Source organism: Sarcophilus harrisii, chromosome 1 (assembly GCF_902635505.1).
Source record: "Sarcophilus harrisii chromosome 1, mSarHar1.11, whole genome shotgun sequence".
Classification (NCBI taxonomy): Eukaryota; Metazoa; Chordata; class Mammalia; order Dasyuromorphia; family Dasyuridae; genus Sarcophilus; species Sarcophilus harrisii.
The window spans coordinates 535675919-535691626 of record NC_045426.1 but is presented as its reverse complement, the minus strand read 5'-3'; the positions used below and the strand labels follow the sequence as shown (position 1 = coordinate 535691626).

The window sequence follows — 15708 nt, the reverse complement described above, 5'->3', positions numbered from 1 at the left end:
ATTATGAGTCATATTAATGCTTCTTAAATGTTTTATATTATGGAATGTTTTAGTAGCTTATCATTCTTAGAAAAATCTTACCAAATAAGTCCTCAGGCAGTCAGCTGTCCTTTTGCATTTCTACATTTTTAAGTTTGCATAAATAGAGAGAGATAGAGGGATACACTCCCAAGTATCCTTGTAATCATAGAAGGATGACCCAACAAGTTCTGATTCTCCTTCCAGTATCAGGAATAGGATTAGTCTTATCCATATGTGGAAGAGGCAATTTGTATGGTATGCTTTGAGAGGAAAAGTCTTAGAAAAAATACCCCCACTTCCAGTTCTGTCACAATAATGTATAAAATATCTACACACTTTTATTTAAGTTAGGCACTGAAAACTCTTGCTAAAACACGTTTTACCTAATGTCATGAGAAAAAATAGAAAATAAGTAAATTTTAATAAAGCAAAAATTTTCAGGAAAGGATGGAAACTTGAAATGACAGGACAATTTGGAGGGGGCTAGGTTTAGGATGGGTGCATAGCTGAGCTATTATGCAAAATAAAGACAATATGTGGGTAGTCTATGCACCATGAAGTCTGGATTCTTGTACCAGTCCTACTCAGAGACTTGTGCTTTTAATCTCTTCATCTTATCTTCTTCAGGCCATTACCTCTGTCTCATCTCTAATATCTCCATATCACACAGTATCGTCTGCCCACCTTTCCTCTTCCTAACTAAGAGGCTAGTCCTCCTGAAGCATTATAGTCAAAACCAGTGCATATGAGGACATTGAAAGCCTTAAAAGCAAAGAAGTCACATCATTTTGAGAAGAAAGGGAGGAGGGGGGGGGGAAAGAAATAGAAGGGGAACAAATTTTATCAACTCCCAATTTTCCCCAAAATGAATCTTGTTTTTTATAACTCCTATTGAAATTTCACTTATGAATAGCAAATTTAGCACAATAAATTCTTTTCAAAGGGATTTTTTTTTTAAACCTTTGAGCTTCTGTTTCTTGGTTCTATCTTCACACCCCTTAATCTGACCTACTTCCATGAGTCCATCAAGGAAAGCTATAGTTTTGTCTTAAACAAAGAACAATCCACCATGTAAAAAAATTATCCAGGGTTGGGGCAGATGTGTTATATGTAGCCAAGACTGGCTACCAAGTCTGATTATTATTTTTTTTTAAAGAAAAAGAAAAGTGCTCTATATGTGTGTGTGTCTCTTTCTGTCTCTTTCTCCCTTCCCTCCCTTTCTCTTTTTCCCTCCTTCCCTCTCTTCCTCTGTCTCTCCTTTCCTTCTCTTCTTTTCTGTCTGTGTGTGTGTGTGTGTCTGTCTGTCTGTGTCTCTGTTCCTCTCTGTCTCTCTGTCTGTCTGTCTCTGCTTCTTTCCTAAGTCAGACTTCCTTTTTGTATGTTTAGCATAAGTTCAGTAAGGACTGCTAGAATATGAAATGACATTTCTAGGACATGCTTTATTATCTTAACTGATTTTCGCTTAAAAGCATTACTAATTCTTATTGTTGCTGCTACTTCTACTTATGATGAGCATTTTGAATGGATTTTAGTGATCAAAATTTTTAGGATGCAGAGTGTTCCAAGTGGTAATTCAAGGTCAGCCTGTTGGAGCAGACCTACAGCAGACTGAGACTCTTTCTAGGCTGACTAGATCAAGCTTCTGTGCAAGACTGGTCCTATGGGAAGGTGAACCAGTTAATCACATATACATGGCATGATTCCAGGAACCCAAAGAGTTAGATTTTAAAATCATAATATCATAAATCTAGAACTCTTCAAGTCTGGTGCCCCCATTTGTAGATTTGGAAAAAGGCTCAGAGAAGCTGACTTACTCATAGTAAGTATCTGAAGAAGGATTTGAAGCTAGATCATCTTGGCTGCTCTTTGTTCATTATTTCATAATGTCTTTCAGCTGTAAAATTGTAGAATATAAAAATTCATAGGGATCTAGAACTGAAAATGAATTCACATTGCAACATCTTTGACAAGTAGTCATCCAGCTGAGGAAGCTCCTTCCACTTTTTAACAATTCTAATTTTGTCTTCAAATATCTCTCCCAAAATATTCATTTATTAAACATTATTAAGCACCTGCTAGGTCCTAAGCAGTGGAGATATAAAAACAGAAGATGAAATAGTCCCTGCCCTCTTACTTACATTCTGTTAGGGCAACACCATGTTTAAAAATTAAATATAGGCCAAAGCAAATTGAGAAACAGTAAGAATTGAGTAGGATAAAGGATCAAGGAAGCTTTAAGAAGGAAGTGACATCTAAATTGAGATTTGAAGAAATGCAAAGATTATGAGTGGTGGAAATGAAGAAGATATGCATTTCAGGCATGGGAAACAATCTGGTGATAATGCAAAAAATTTCAAACTTAAAGATTTGGTTTAAAACATCTATAATGTCTCTCCTTGTTCTATGAATCCATTACTTGTTCCATGCATCTTTCCTTCCTTCTTGTCAGCTTCTATGCCATCTTGGAGACATTTCTTCCTTAGGGTACAAAGGTCCCACTTTTTTTTTATCCTTAGCGGTGACTACCTGCCTATAATATTATTTCAAGAGGGACCCCAACAATGCTCCATTCCACTAATGACTCCATTTCCTAGACATCTCTGATTTCCTTATCACCCATTTTGTCTTCTTCTTTACCCCTTTTTCCTTCTTTCCCACTCCACTTCAAGCTCCTCTTCATATGTTATCTCCCCCCCTCTTCATATGTTATCTTCCCCCCTCTTCATATGTTATCTTCCCCCATTTGAATGTTAGTTCCTTGAGGGGAGGAATTGGCCTACTTTTCTATTGCAAGACCAGTCCAGTCTAACAATTAAAATTGTCTATTTCAGCACTGACTAAGCAGGACCAAAGGATCCTTCAAGTTTAGTCATAATTCTTGTATTCATCCTCAGGGTCAACAGATAGTAGGAAGAAAAGAATAGTGGGATGAAGTAGCAGAGTCCCTTGTATTACTGACTGGATCATTTCAAGTCACCAAGAAATAGAAGTGGGAAGAACCCTCTCACCAAACACTATATAGTGCCTTAAAACAGCAATAATTAAAGGGATAATTCAAGAAAATAAAAAAGGAAGAGCTTAGAATAATTATTACAAGTGAATGGGGGGAAGAGTTTCAGCTAGAAGAATTATGAAAAACACAATGTCATAGGCCATGGGGAAAACACAGTAATAAAACATTCATCATGGAGCTGAGGAGCACTGGTAAAGGGAGTATAGGCTGAAGACTGGTAAAGGGAATAAATCAAGCATGTGTCAAATAGAAGAATAGGAAGGATCAGATGGAACTCAAGGATCATTTGATCCCAAATATATGAGAAAAAATACTGTCATAATGGAAAGAACATTGAACTTAGAGTCAGATAACCTGGCATTTGAATTCTAGATCTGTTCCTGACTTATTCATGTGATCTTGAGTGAGTCATTTCACTTTTTAAGCCTCAGTTATCCTCTTTGTAAAAGAAAGAGATGGACTAGATGATCTCTAAGAAAATTATCCTTTGTATTTATACTGATTTATCCACACCCTAACCCAGGACCACCTCTGTGAAACAGCTGTTCAAGGTTGGGGATCTGTGGATAGCAGACTGTGGCCTCAAATAGTCCTATGAACAACCAGTTGAAGCAAACAATCACACAGATAGTTATAATATTTGGAAGGGGAATGAGTAAATTAGAGCCAGATGACAGAAAGAAAGCTTAGCTAAGTAAATAAATGAGGAAGTGCCATTCAATAGCAGACTTGGAATGTACCAATTTAGACAGTCTAAATGAAATGTCAGTAGGATCCTCTGAATGAAAAAAATTAGATACCTCCTGCTATCCTAAATGAACAACATTGTTGACTTGATCTGATCTCTAAAAGCCTCCAAGAATCCAAAACATCCAGGCAGTTCTTGATTCAGCTGAACAAATACAACTTCTTCATGCATCTCCCAATCCTAAGAATTATCCAAAAGAAAATCCATTCCCAACTATAGCAGAGATTGACCAAGTGAGTTGAAAGAGTGGGCCAGGAATTGGAGAGAGGAAAAAAATTCTTCAGTTCATCTGCTGTGATTTCTACACTAAAGCAAAACCAGAAGCATATGTGATAAGAGACATTCATTTACAAATTATTCCATGCTCTCACCTAGCCAATATGTTCACTTTCCTTAAGAAAAAACTGGGTAGAAACCCAAAATGCAATTAAAAAAACTTTATTTGATAATGCATAAAAATTTTTTTAAAACATTAAAATCCTTGTCAAAACAGGAAGGTTGTCCTTGCCTTTTCAGGGATAAAGACATGGATGTTGGTAATCTAAATTACCTTTGTCCTTTGGGGTGGTTTGGTGGGATGGTTATGGCATCCACTCAATCCCAGAATATGCTTAAAGAAAAAAGCTAAATTCTCTGTGGTTCTCAAAGAGCTGGATGGTTCTATCCTTTTATCTCTTTGTTGGTGACAGTGCTCTTCTGGTTATTATAGGGGTGTGATCTATATGAATTTATATATTTAATCTCTTGACTCTGCCTTTATCCAACAAGAAACTGTCCTCTTCACTTTTTACTTGTGTTTCAATGGATTTTAATCAAGTCAGCATGTCCTAATTGGAGTTTACCATTAAAGTATGTTGACCATATACAATATTTTATTCATTATCACATATTCAAAAGTATTAAACTAAGTATTATACAACAGATACATCAGACTATATGCCTTTAGTTTCTCCCAGTTTCAATGAATTTTTAAGTAGTCCAAAGCCCTGTCCTAAATCTAGGATCTCCTGGACATAGTTCAGATGCAGAGACTCAATTACTCTCATTGGAAGGTGCACAAGAACCTAACTATTTATCTACTTACGGCTTCCTCAATCGTCAGCATCCAATCAACAAGGAGAACTCCACACCTAGAATACTGTTCACCTCCATTTTCTCACTCCATGCCTTAGTTATCTCATCTTTAAAATGAGAGAATGGAACTAAATGTTCTGTACAGTCTAAGGAGATTATGTTTGTAAAGCACTTCACACAGTGTCTGACACATAGTAAGTGCCTAATAATGCTTGTTCCCTTTTCCTTTCCGTTATAATTCTAGTAGTATATGATTATGGGATAGAATTGATTAGCTAGGGCAAATGAATATACCTGCAGCACATGATACAATCCAGGTAGGGGAGGAACATCAACCAATATTCTCTGTACTAAGCATTAAGCAAGTTGTTTTTAGGGATACAAAAAGGCAGTAAGAAAAGTCCTTACCTCTATAATTATGCTATTTCCTTAGGTAGTTAAGATCAGCACTTAAAACTATTAGAGACAAACACAAATGCACTATAATAGCAAGAGATGAAAGAAGGAGAAGATGGCATATAGAAATCAGGGAATGTTTTTTTGAATGGTCTGCCTTTGGAGAATTTGGAAGATTAGGACAGTTTGAGGGAAGAAGAATTAGGGATAGCTTAAGATAAGCCTATTTTGGCTATCTGAGCTATTTGAGTTAGTAGTTTCAAATGTACTCTCAATGGTCAGGTCATTTTATAGAAATGGTAATATAAGTCTTAGTACTCATGCCCTAGTCACTAGAGATGCTATTTTCAGTTGTATATTATTCTTAACAAGTTCAGCAATTTGTGATCTTCACTTGTCTAGGCCTTAGTTTTCATCTCCAGTCATCTTGTTCTATATCTTGCTCCTGGATCCAGATGGCTTTGGAGGGGAAAATGAGGCAGGTGACCTTATACAGCCCTCCCTCCCTTAAATACAATTCACTTGCATGTTATGGCATCACCTCCTAAATGTCATGGTCCTCTTTGAGAAGGAAGGACAAACAACAACAAAGTGAGCAGGCTGAATGCAATCAATGATCTCTAAGGTCCTTTGCAATTGTTTTTTAGGTAAAGTTAACCTTATATTTAGCTAATTTTATTTTAGAATATTTGGATTAATATAAAATAGTACATAAAATATAATAAACTTATAAGGACACATCATTCCGTATTATTTTTAAATTAGTTTATTGTTGGTGTTTCTTTTTCCAAAACACAGCCAGATGATAAAAGTTCAGATCTTTTATTGTGTCCTTCAATATAGCCCGGTTAGCCCAGAGGCCTATCTCTCTGCTTGGTTCTAAGAGCTCTGCCCTAATGTCTCCAAATCCAAAGGTTTGTCCTTCCGACTCCAGCCAGCACCAAGGTAGAAGATACAATGAATCTCTCTTGCCTCGAAGATAGGGCTTGTAGGCTTTCTTGCAGAGTGCTCCTCTCCAACTCCTGGGAATGCTCCCAAGTTAAAAACTCTCCCCAGCTCTAAGAGCTCCCTGTATATATATATATATGATCTCCCAAAGGTTAACTCCGCCTTCTGGAGGGAGAGGGATTCTGCGTTAACCCCCAGAGTGCTCTCTGGCCCAAAGGGAGGTGTGAATTTGGATATCTCTTTCTAAACCCTGAACTTTCCCAAATGTGTGAACTCCATTGAGTACTTAGATACTTATGAGCTCTCTAAAGGTGTGAACACAAGCATTGTTTCCAACAGTTGTACTTAGTACCTTGTTTCAAGTTCTGGCCCAAAATATCTCCTTCTAAGATCAAATCAATCATATTGAACCATGCCAAATTAGATAATTTATTGCCTCTATCAACTTTAATGGCTTAACAATTTGTAATGATTCCAACAGTTTATGTTGTTCTATATTAGCACAATATTACATTATTCTACTCTAGTAGAACATCCATTAGTTTATGTTGTGGTACACTACAGGGCTGAGAATAGAATAGAAAAGACTTGTTCATGTCACAGAAGTTTTGCCTTGCTCTCAAATGCTTTCTTCTACTTAAAAAACAAAAGGGACCTTAATTTGGTTTCATTTCTCTTTGGGTATTCATCTAATCACAGATCACTATTTTGGACAAATATGTGACTTCCTGATACCCATCTGTATGGTTCTCCTCCCTGGCTCACACCTGTTAAAAAAAAAAAAAGTCCATAAGGCTCATAGGGCTTGAGCTCCAGTCCATAAAATGACAAAAAGAGCAGAAAGGAGGCAGAGAGGTTCAAAAAAAAAAAAAAAAAGGTATGGTAAAAGATCAGTGACTCACTCTGTGGGCTACAGAGAGCCTTGAGATAATTCTGGTTAAAGAATGCAAAAATCCCGATACTAAAGGGGATTGACTTTTGTCTTCTTAGATATTCTTGACACAAGAGTTTTCTTTCTAAAAATTTAACACCTGGTATGTGTCAGATTTAATAGCAAGATTATCATAGGGATTTTCCAATATGTCTTTGGTGCTTGGAGATTTGAAGGCATGTTAGACACAATTTGTAGTTTATTCTTGATGGCTTTGCATCCAGTATCTATCACTGGCACAACAATGAAGAATTCAATTATCATGAAAATGAGCTTCACTGATAAAATGTTATCGATACATCTTGAATTATACATAATCATACATAATTTTTTGTTGAAAAAATAAAACAGCCTGATCTTAGGGGTGGTTTGTTATTTTTCAGGAGAGGGGATGCAAAGACTTTAAAAATCTACTTTGCCATTGTTCCTTGTGGGTCCAAGGAACACTTCATCTTTTGGTTGGCTTTGGAGAAGAACTGAGGGATAGAAAGACTACCTATAAAGGTTAATCATGACTGCTCATTTCTCTTGAAGTAGACCCACAGTCTAAAGCAACAATAAACATGGCAAGAAATGAGAGATTAAGTTTTCCCCCTTTCTGCCACCATAATTCAATAACCAGGAAATTAGAACTGAACTTAGAGTCAGGAAGACTGAGTTCAGATTCTGCCACAGAAATTTCTGAGTTTTGTAAGTATATGAAAGTCATACTCTGAGTCCAATTGAATAAGAGGTTTGAACTCAGAGACTTAGATACTTTTCCCCTTGAAATCTATGATGTTCATGGATTTATCCTGGAGGTGAACCATAGAGATCTAATACTAATGGGAAAGCATCACAGCAATCTGCCATTTGTTCAATAATAGAAAGTCAAGAACGCTAGCCACAAAATTTAGTGGTGTTTGAAGAGAAAAGTAACTGCATTTTCTTTTGGGTCTCCTCACTTTGGTATATTGACTGCCTCTACATAATAGTAGAGTTATACAAATCAGTGCTTCTGGTATTATCTAGTCAGGGCTTCTGGTATTATCTCTGCAGAATCAATAGCAATTAAATTACTATTTTAAAAAAAATCTTGGTTTTTAAAAACAAGTTGAAGCATTCAAATATATATATATATATATATAAACTTACTGAAATGTGAAAGCTAAGTTTTACTGATGTGTTCCTTTTTTACATCATAGTTTTTTCTCGACAGAGCTCTTACCCAGCACCACAACTTCTCATAAAAGTCTGACAAAAGAAATTGATAAGGATCTATAACAATAACTAATAATCTATAACATTCTGCAATAGAAAAATTATTAAAATATGCAAATGGGCTATTTTCAAAGGAGAAATAATATGTCAACAACCACATGAAAAGATGTTCAAAATCTCTGGTACTTGAAAGAATTCAAATGAAAACATTAGATTTCCTTACTGTCAAACTGAGGAACTGATCCCTACCAGCCTGTATATTGACTCAGAGAACCAAAAATTAGCATTGTCTTTAGTACATTGTATTTTTATTTGTTTTGTTAAACATTTCCCAATTATATGTTAATCTGGTTCTCCACACTTCTGGGCTGCTTGTTGCTCTCTCTCCAGAAGACAAGTTCCCTGCCCTAGGATATATATGACAAAAGATAAATGAAAAGTGTCAAATTTAAGTATTAGCAAAACTGTGGCAAAACAGTAAAAAACTATGCTGTTAACATAGCTTAAAGAGTTGTGAATTGTTTAAATGATCATATTACTTTTAAAAAAGTGCTTTGTAATAAAACCATTGGAATGTTTTCTATTAACTGTTTTAAAAAAGAAAAAAAAGATAAATGAGGCAGTTGTTTATTACTTAAGAAGTTTATGAAGATGAGGATGATCCCAATCAGGGGCCCTAGGGCTGAGAACATCCATTCATGGCCACATTGTTTTGGACTAGAGTTTTTATGCCTTTTTTCCCCAACTGCAGCTGAGAGATCTGGAAATCATAAACACCACTGCTTCCTCCAGGAGATGTCTGTTGAACATGACAAAAAACATTTTCATGATAACACAATAATTCCAAGGTACAAGGTCATTACACTAAGCAAGATCATGGTGATCCCAAGGACTATGCGTTCTCCCTTCAGGAATGTCTTCAGAAAGGCTTCAGAAAAGGACGATGCCAGAAATCCTGGGCTATCCATGTTGTCCAAGCTGTTAGAATGTGGTATCTCTCTGAGGAGTCACGATGAAAATGTCATTAGCTGACTCTATGACTACTATTTCTTTGGACACAGTTATTCCAGTTGTTGCTTTCTAGTCAAACCCTTTTGCAATTCTAATTCTTAGGATACTTATAATCAGACCAGAAAACAAAAAAATCTTTGCCTCATGACTCAGATCTAGACAAGATGTACTTGGAAAATCTGTCTAGTGGCCTGACATAATTAATAAGAATTGCATCTTGTTGTGGAGGTAAAGCATAGATTTGTTGGTAAAAGGGACTTCAGAAATCCAGAGAATTCTCTCATATTATAGACTTGGGGAAAAGTGAGGTATACCATGTATTGCTCAAAAAAGAACTTATTTTCTAATCATACTGGAAGATTGACCAATCAGATCCATCTGTGTGCCCAATCTCCTACCAGATTTTCCCTTTATCTGTTAAAATCCACATACAAATATCCTGTTAATTTTTGCAGTTGCAGGTAATGAATTAGAAATTGAATGCTTGGAGTTACAAATTCCAGTGAATTCTTCCAATTTTACCTCTGAGTACTACTTCCACAATAAGTTTACAGGGGAACAAAGTCCAAAACAACCATAACACATGGCTCTTTTGATGCCTTCTACAGGCACCCTTTGAAATAGTCCAAGGCTAAACCGGGCTTCTGGCCAAGTTATGATTTTTCTCTTATGGAGTTCTTCTGCCACCTGCTGATATGTTAACTCCATTACAGCTCCCACTATATTACATATTTACAATTTCTATTGATTGTATTTATTATTTTCTTGTCTCAAAGTAACTATAAAAGTACATATAAAGTAACTATAAAGTACATAAACGGGGAGTGTGATTTAAATATTTCGAATGAATTAAAATGGAAGGAGGAACACATTGATTACATTAGTTTTGGATTTTTATTATTTTGTTAAGTTGTAATTAATTCCTTAAATTGTAAATATGTTTGGGTCCAAACCTGTAATTTCATTAGTGTGTGGAATTCTAGTATGGAAGATATCTTCATAGATGCACATGAGCAATTTTTCTAAAGCATAGAATTCTGATACTTAATAAATATTTATTAAGTATCTACTACTTGCCAAGCTGGGAATAAAAAAACCATTTCCTGTTTGCAAGTAAGTCACAGTCTAATGAAGGAGGATATGCAAACACCTGTGAATAAACAGATCACATACAGGAAGAACTGGAGACAAATACAGAAGGAAGACCTTAGTATTAACGAGAATCAAGGAAAGCTTGTTGTAGGAGGTGGGATTTTTTTCTTGGGATTTGAAGGAAACTAGTGAAGCCAGGAGTTGGAGATGAAGAGGTGGAGAATTTCAGGTATGAAAGAGAGTCAATCAAGAGGCCTGAGTCTAGACATGGAGTGTCTGATATGGGAAACAGTAAGGAGGCTTTTTTCCTGGGGATGTGGGGAAGTGAAGTGACTTGTCCAAGATGACTTAGCTAGTGTGTGTGGGAGACGGGCAAATACAAATGTTGCTGATCCCAAGACTGCACTACTCTACCAGAGATTTGATTTTAGCATGAAAATTATTCCAATCACATGATTTTATTTGGGGTTTCCCTTTTATGTTGTTTGTTCCTTTTTGTTTGCTAATGTTATGATTGTTTCTTATGCATTTTAAAAATTGTTTTATTAGTTAATAACATTTTGAAGATGGTCTTTCTGTGGTCATCCTCTCTGAATCTGAACAAGATTATAATGAATTGTGTGTGTTTTTAAAAGCAAACAATTCTACATGGCTATAGACCCCTTTCCCAAATTAACTAATGAGAGACGTCATCAGGTACAAAGAGAAAGTATTTATTTAGTCCTTACAGGGAGTTATGTCACTTCCTATAGGTGTGACTTCTTGAGGGTTTGACCTTTAGAGACCACTTGACTCCCTGCAACCCAGGATTCAAGACTGGGGGTAGGGATCATGTGATTTAGGCCTAGTCTCAATACTGGGAAGAATCTTCATCCAATCAGTTCTATTCATTCACATTGACAAAGGGATCTCCTCACCCCAGCTCCATGAAATAGATGGTACTAAAATTTACACCCAATTTACATCCAAGGAAAATGAAACCCAGAGATGCAAAGTCCCATAGCAACTAAGCAAAAGAGCTTGGAATAAAACCTTGCCTTTTAGTTTCCCTCGCTTCCTCCCAGCGTCAAAGTCCCACCCTCTGTAAAAATACTTTCTCAGTCCTCTTTTATCTCAGTATCATCCCCCAATTTATTCTATTTATAGCTTGTTTACAAGTTGTATCCTCATCTGAATGTAAATTCCTTGAAAGCAGGGACAACTGGGATTTTTGTTTTTTAGGTTTTATTGCTTTTTCTTTGTATCCTCAGTGCTGAACATATTTCCTGGTACACATAAGATACTTAATAAGTGCTAGTAGACTAAATGCTAGTTGGCCATCTTTCAGCAGAAGATGGGATAGCAAAAAACATTCCCATTCGATATCCCCAAATAAGCTGCTAGTCCAAAAATAGGACAGAAACAGTAGAGAAAGGAAATTCACAAAAATTAAAATGTCACACATATTACATATTGTATGACATAGTCCATTGGTATAAATTTATGATTCCATAAAAAACATTAATCACAGAGCAGAATCTCCAGATTCCAAGCAGGAATCCCTGAATAAACTAGTAACCTAAATATTTGTCGTGATAAAGTATACCTAATCAACTTCAGTCCCATTACGACTGTAAAATTGGGAATCAGGCACATTTTAGAAGATAGATTTCATCATAAAGGAGGGAAAAGGACCCACATGTGCAAAAATAGCAGCTTTTTTTTTTTTTTTTTTTTTTTGTGGTAGCAAAGAATTAGAAAAGGATTGGATACCCATTAATTGGGGAATGGTTGATCAAGTTGTGATACATGAAAGTAATGGAATATTATTGCTCTTTTTAAAAAATGATGAACAATGATTACAGAAAGGCCTGGAAAGATTTACATGAACTGATGCTGAGCAAAACAAGCAGAACCAGGCATACATTGTACATAATAACAGCAAGAATGTACGATGATCAACTATGCAAGACCTGGTTCTTCTCAGGGGTGCAGTGATCCAAAGCAATCCTAATAGACTTTGGACAGAAAATTCCATCTGCATCCAGAAAAAGAACTAAGGAAACTGGATATAAATCAATACATGCTATGTTCTCTTCCATGATTTTTTCCTTTTACTCTGATTTTTCTCTCCCAACATGATTCACAAAGCAATATGTATTAAAAATAAGTAAACTTGCTACAATTTTTTTAAAAAGAAAAAAAAGCCAGAAGATAGATTTCACCTTTTATTCTGATTTTTCTTTCCCAACATGATTCACAAAGCATATGTATTAAAAATAAGTAAACTTGCTACAATTTTTTTAAAAAGAAAAAAAAAAAAGCCAGAAGATAGATTTCACCATTTCCTGTAGTGGTTTTTATCGACTACAGAATGTAGGCTTAGGTATATGACCTCAAAACAGAATCTGGTCTAAGGAAAAAAAATGTTTAAAATCAGTATAAATTTGATTGAAGATCTAGTGTTTCTAGGCATGCTTTTTCTTGTCTCATTTGATCTTATTTCCCTCAAATATATCCTCAAGCTGGATACTGATTAAGAACCATGTGATACACAGTAACAGCCATATTGTAAGAAAACTAATCATGAGTGACTTAGCTATTCTCAACAATACAATGATCCAAATCAACTCAGAAGGACTTATGATGAAAAATGCTGTCCATCCCCCTTGGATTTAGCTCTTTTCCACGACAACATGACTAATATAGAAATGTTTTCCATGACTTCACATGTATAATCTATACCAAATTGCTTACCTCCTCAATGAGGATGGAAGGAGCAGGGGAGAGAGAGAATTTGGAATTCACAAATTTTTAAATGAATGTTAAAATTTGTTTTTACATATAATTGGGGAAATAAAAACATTAAATAAATGATATTTTAAAATTATACATTGAACATATACTTCTTATATCAGATTTATTATTCATTCAGGGAGGGGGGAGGTAAGGAAAAGAAGAAGAAAATTTGATGCTCACAATTTTTAAAAAATGAGTGTTAAAATTGTTTTTACATGTAATTGGGGGAAAAAAATATAAATCTTTTCACTAACAAAAAAAGAATCATCTGATTAGAATGTTAGTAGCCTACATGGATAAAACATTTTGAGATTTTTAAATATTTTACATATATTTCTGGACATCAGTTCATCACCACAATCATCTGAGGCATGTGGCACAAGTACTAGTATCCTAATCATACAAATAAATCTAGGGCTATAAAGAGTAGTGGAGAGATAATAAGAGACTTGGATTTAGCTCTTTTCAACAATAAAGTGGTTCAAGGTGATTCCAATAGACATGTGACAGAAAGTGCCATCTTGATCCAGAAAGAAAACTATGGAGACTGAATGAAGATCAAAGCAAAACATTTTCACCTTTTGTTATTATTGTTGTTTGCTTGGGTTTTTTACTTCTTTAATGTGTTTTTTCCCCTTTTGGTCTGATGTGTGTGTGTGTGTGTGTGTGTGTGTGTGTGTGTCTGTGTGTCTGTGTGTGTGTGCAGCAGGAACAATATGGAAATATGTTTAGAAGAATTGCACATGTTTAACCTATATCAGATTACTTGCTGTCTTGAAGTGAGAAAAAAATTTTGGAACACAAAGTTTTGCAAAGGTGAATGTTGAAAACTATCTTTGCATTTATTTGGAAAAATAAAATATTATTTAAAAAAAAGAATAAGAGACCTAGGATTCTCATGCTAACTCCAACACTCACTAGTGTAGTAGTATGACAGGCAAACCATTCTGCTTTTGAGATCATTTTCTCATTTGTAAAATGTAAGTAATAGTATTTGCCTCAAGGGTTGTTTAAAAAAAAAAACATAAATGGACACAGCTAGAAGAAATATAATTAACAAAAACAAATTATAATTTTGATCCCAAGTCCAGTGTTCTTTCTACCATACTGTATGTTTTTTTTTTTTTTTTCAGATTAGAATAAAATTGGAAATGTGGTCTGTATTTACCTTTACATCACTTCAACGTTTCCTCCTCTCAACTGTAAATGTAACTTTTAATATTTGGTTTCTTCTCTTCCTAATTCCTCTTAACCACTAAAGTCTTTTCCTTCTATTTCCTCGAATTTCCATACCTTTCTCCTATCTTTTCTTTTCTCTTCCCAAGGTCTTTTTCTCCTTTTTATTTCTCTTCCTCATAAGCTTCTCAATCCTTTCCCTTTCCTAGCTCTTCTCCTCATTTCTGCCCCCAGTCCCTTTCCTAACTCTCTTTGGTTTAGCCTTCTCATTACCTCTGCTCCATTCCTGAAACCATTATTGAACTCCCTTTTTTCTGCTTCTCATACATTTCACTTTGTCTCAAACCCTGTAGGTGCTTATTAAATAGCTATTGAACTGAATTTAGTTGCATTGCATTAATTATCTGCTATGTGTCAGATAATGTGCTAAATCCTCACAACAACCTTGGAGTACTATTTTTATTCCCATTTTACAGATGAGCAACCTGAGACAAACAGAAAGAAGTTAAATGACTAGCACAGGTGATACAGTCAGTGTCTGAGGCTGAATTTGAACTCAGGTCTTGACTCCAAATCCAGTACTCTATCCATTGTACCACCTAATTGCCTTTAATACATGTTTATTAAATGAAATTCAATAACTGCTTTTTGATAATTTATCTGTTTTCAATAGGCATAGTTTGTCTTTGTGATTTATGAATATTTTAACAGAGTGTTTTGAATTAAATAACCAAGAAATTCTTGAGACTCAAATATTGGAGAAGCATTGGATTTGTTAATATCAGCTGTATGAGTATGGATGTAAGAAAATGTGTTTCAAGGAAAAAGATCATATAAATTTTAAATATGATAATCAATTATTGATAGCAATATTAATTGATTTATAAGGTTAGTGTTATCTTGTAGTCAACTCTTCAGAAAGTAATGTCAATAAATTCTTCACATTTCATAGTGCTTGAGATTCCTGTGAATTACAGAAATTAGGAATAAATAACAATATGGATCCTTATTTTAGCCACCTCTATATTTCTAATAAAGATAACTTGGGTTCAAATATCTTTCCTTACCCCTCCCACTTCTTAATTCAAAATACTCCTCCTGGGACATGAAATGAAAGTATATGAGAGAGATGGTGAATTTTGAGGTACAAGCATAAACCATTTTGCTTTCTCCTGACTTTTTATAGATTCACTATGATATATCGACTAAATCATTCAGGCTTTTCTGTATTTGAATTTTCCTGATTCCCCTACTAAAGTAGAAATAATACTGCCACAGTTACTGGGAGAGAGCATTTGGATCTGAGTTGAGTAAGAACTT

The 15708-nt window shown here is 35.1% G+C and overlaps 1 protein-coding gene across 3 annotated transcripts in view; it reads right to left on the bottom strand.

The window, feature by feature from the left end:
* Positions 1 to 8262: 8262 nt before the first annotated feature.
* LOC100929712 (cytidine monophosphate-N-acetylneuraminic acid hydroxylase) overlaps positions 8263 to 15708 on the bottom strand; it is an 89138-nt gene continuing 81692 nt past the window's right edge. Inside the window, exon 16 of one of the 3 annotated variants that reach the window (XM_012541605.3) lies at positions 8263 to 8738. The gene's annotated coding sequence lies outside the window, so the exon portion shown is untranslated. Of the gene's footprint in view, positions 8739 to 8761; positions 9131 to 14314; positions 15353 to 15708 lie in introns of those variants that run through there. The other 2 variants (XM_012541604.3, XM_003760126.4) reach the window with 2 other exon arrangements.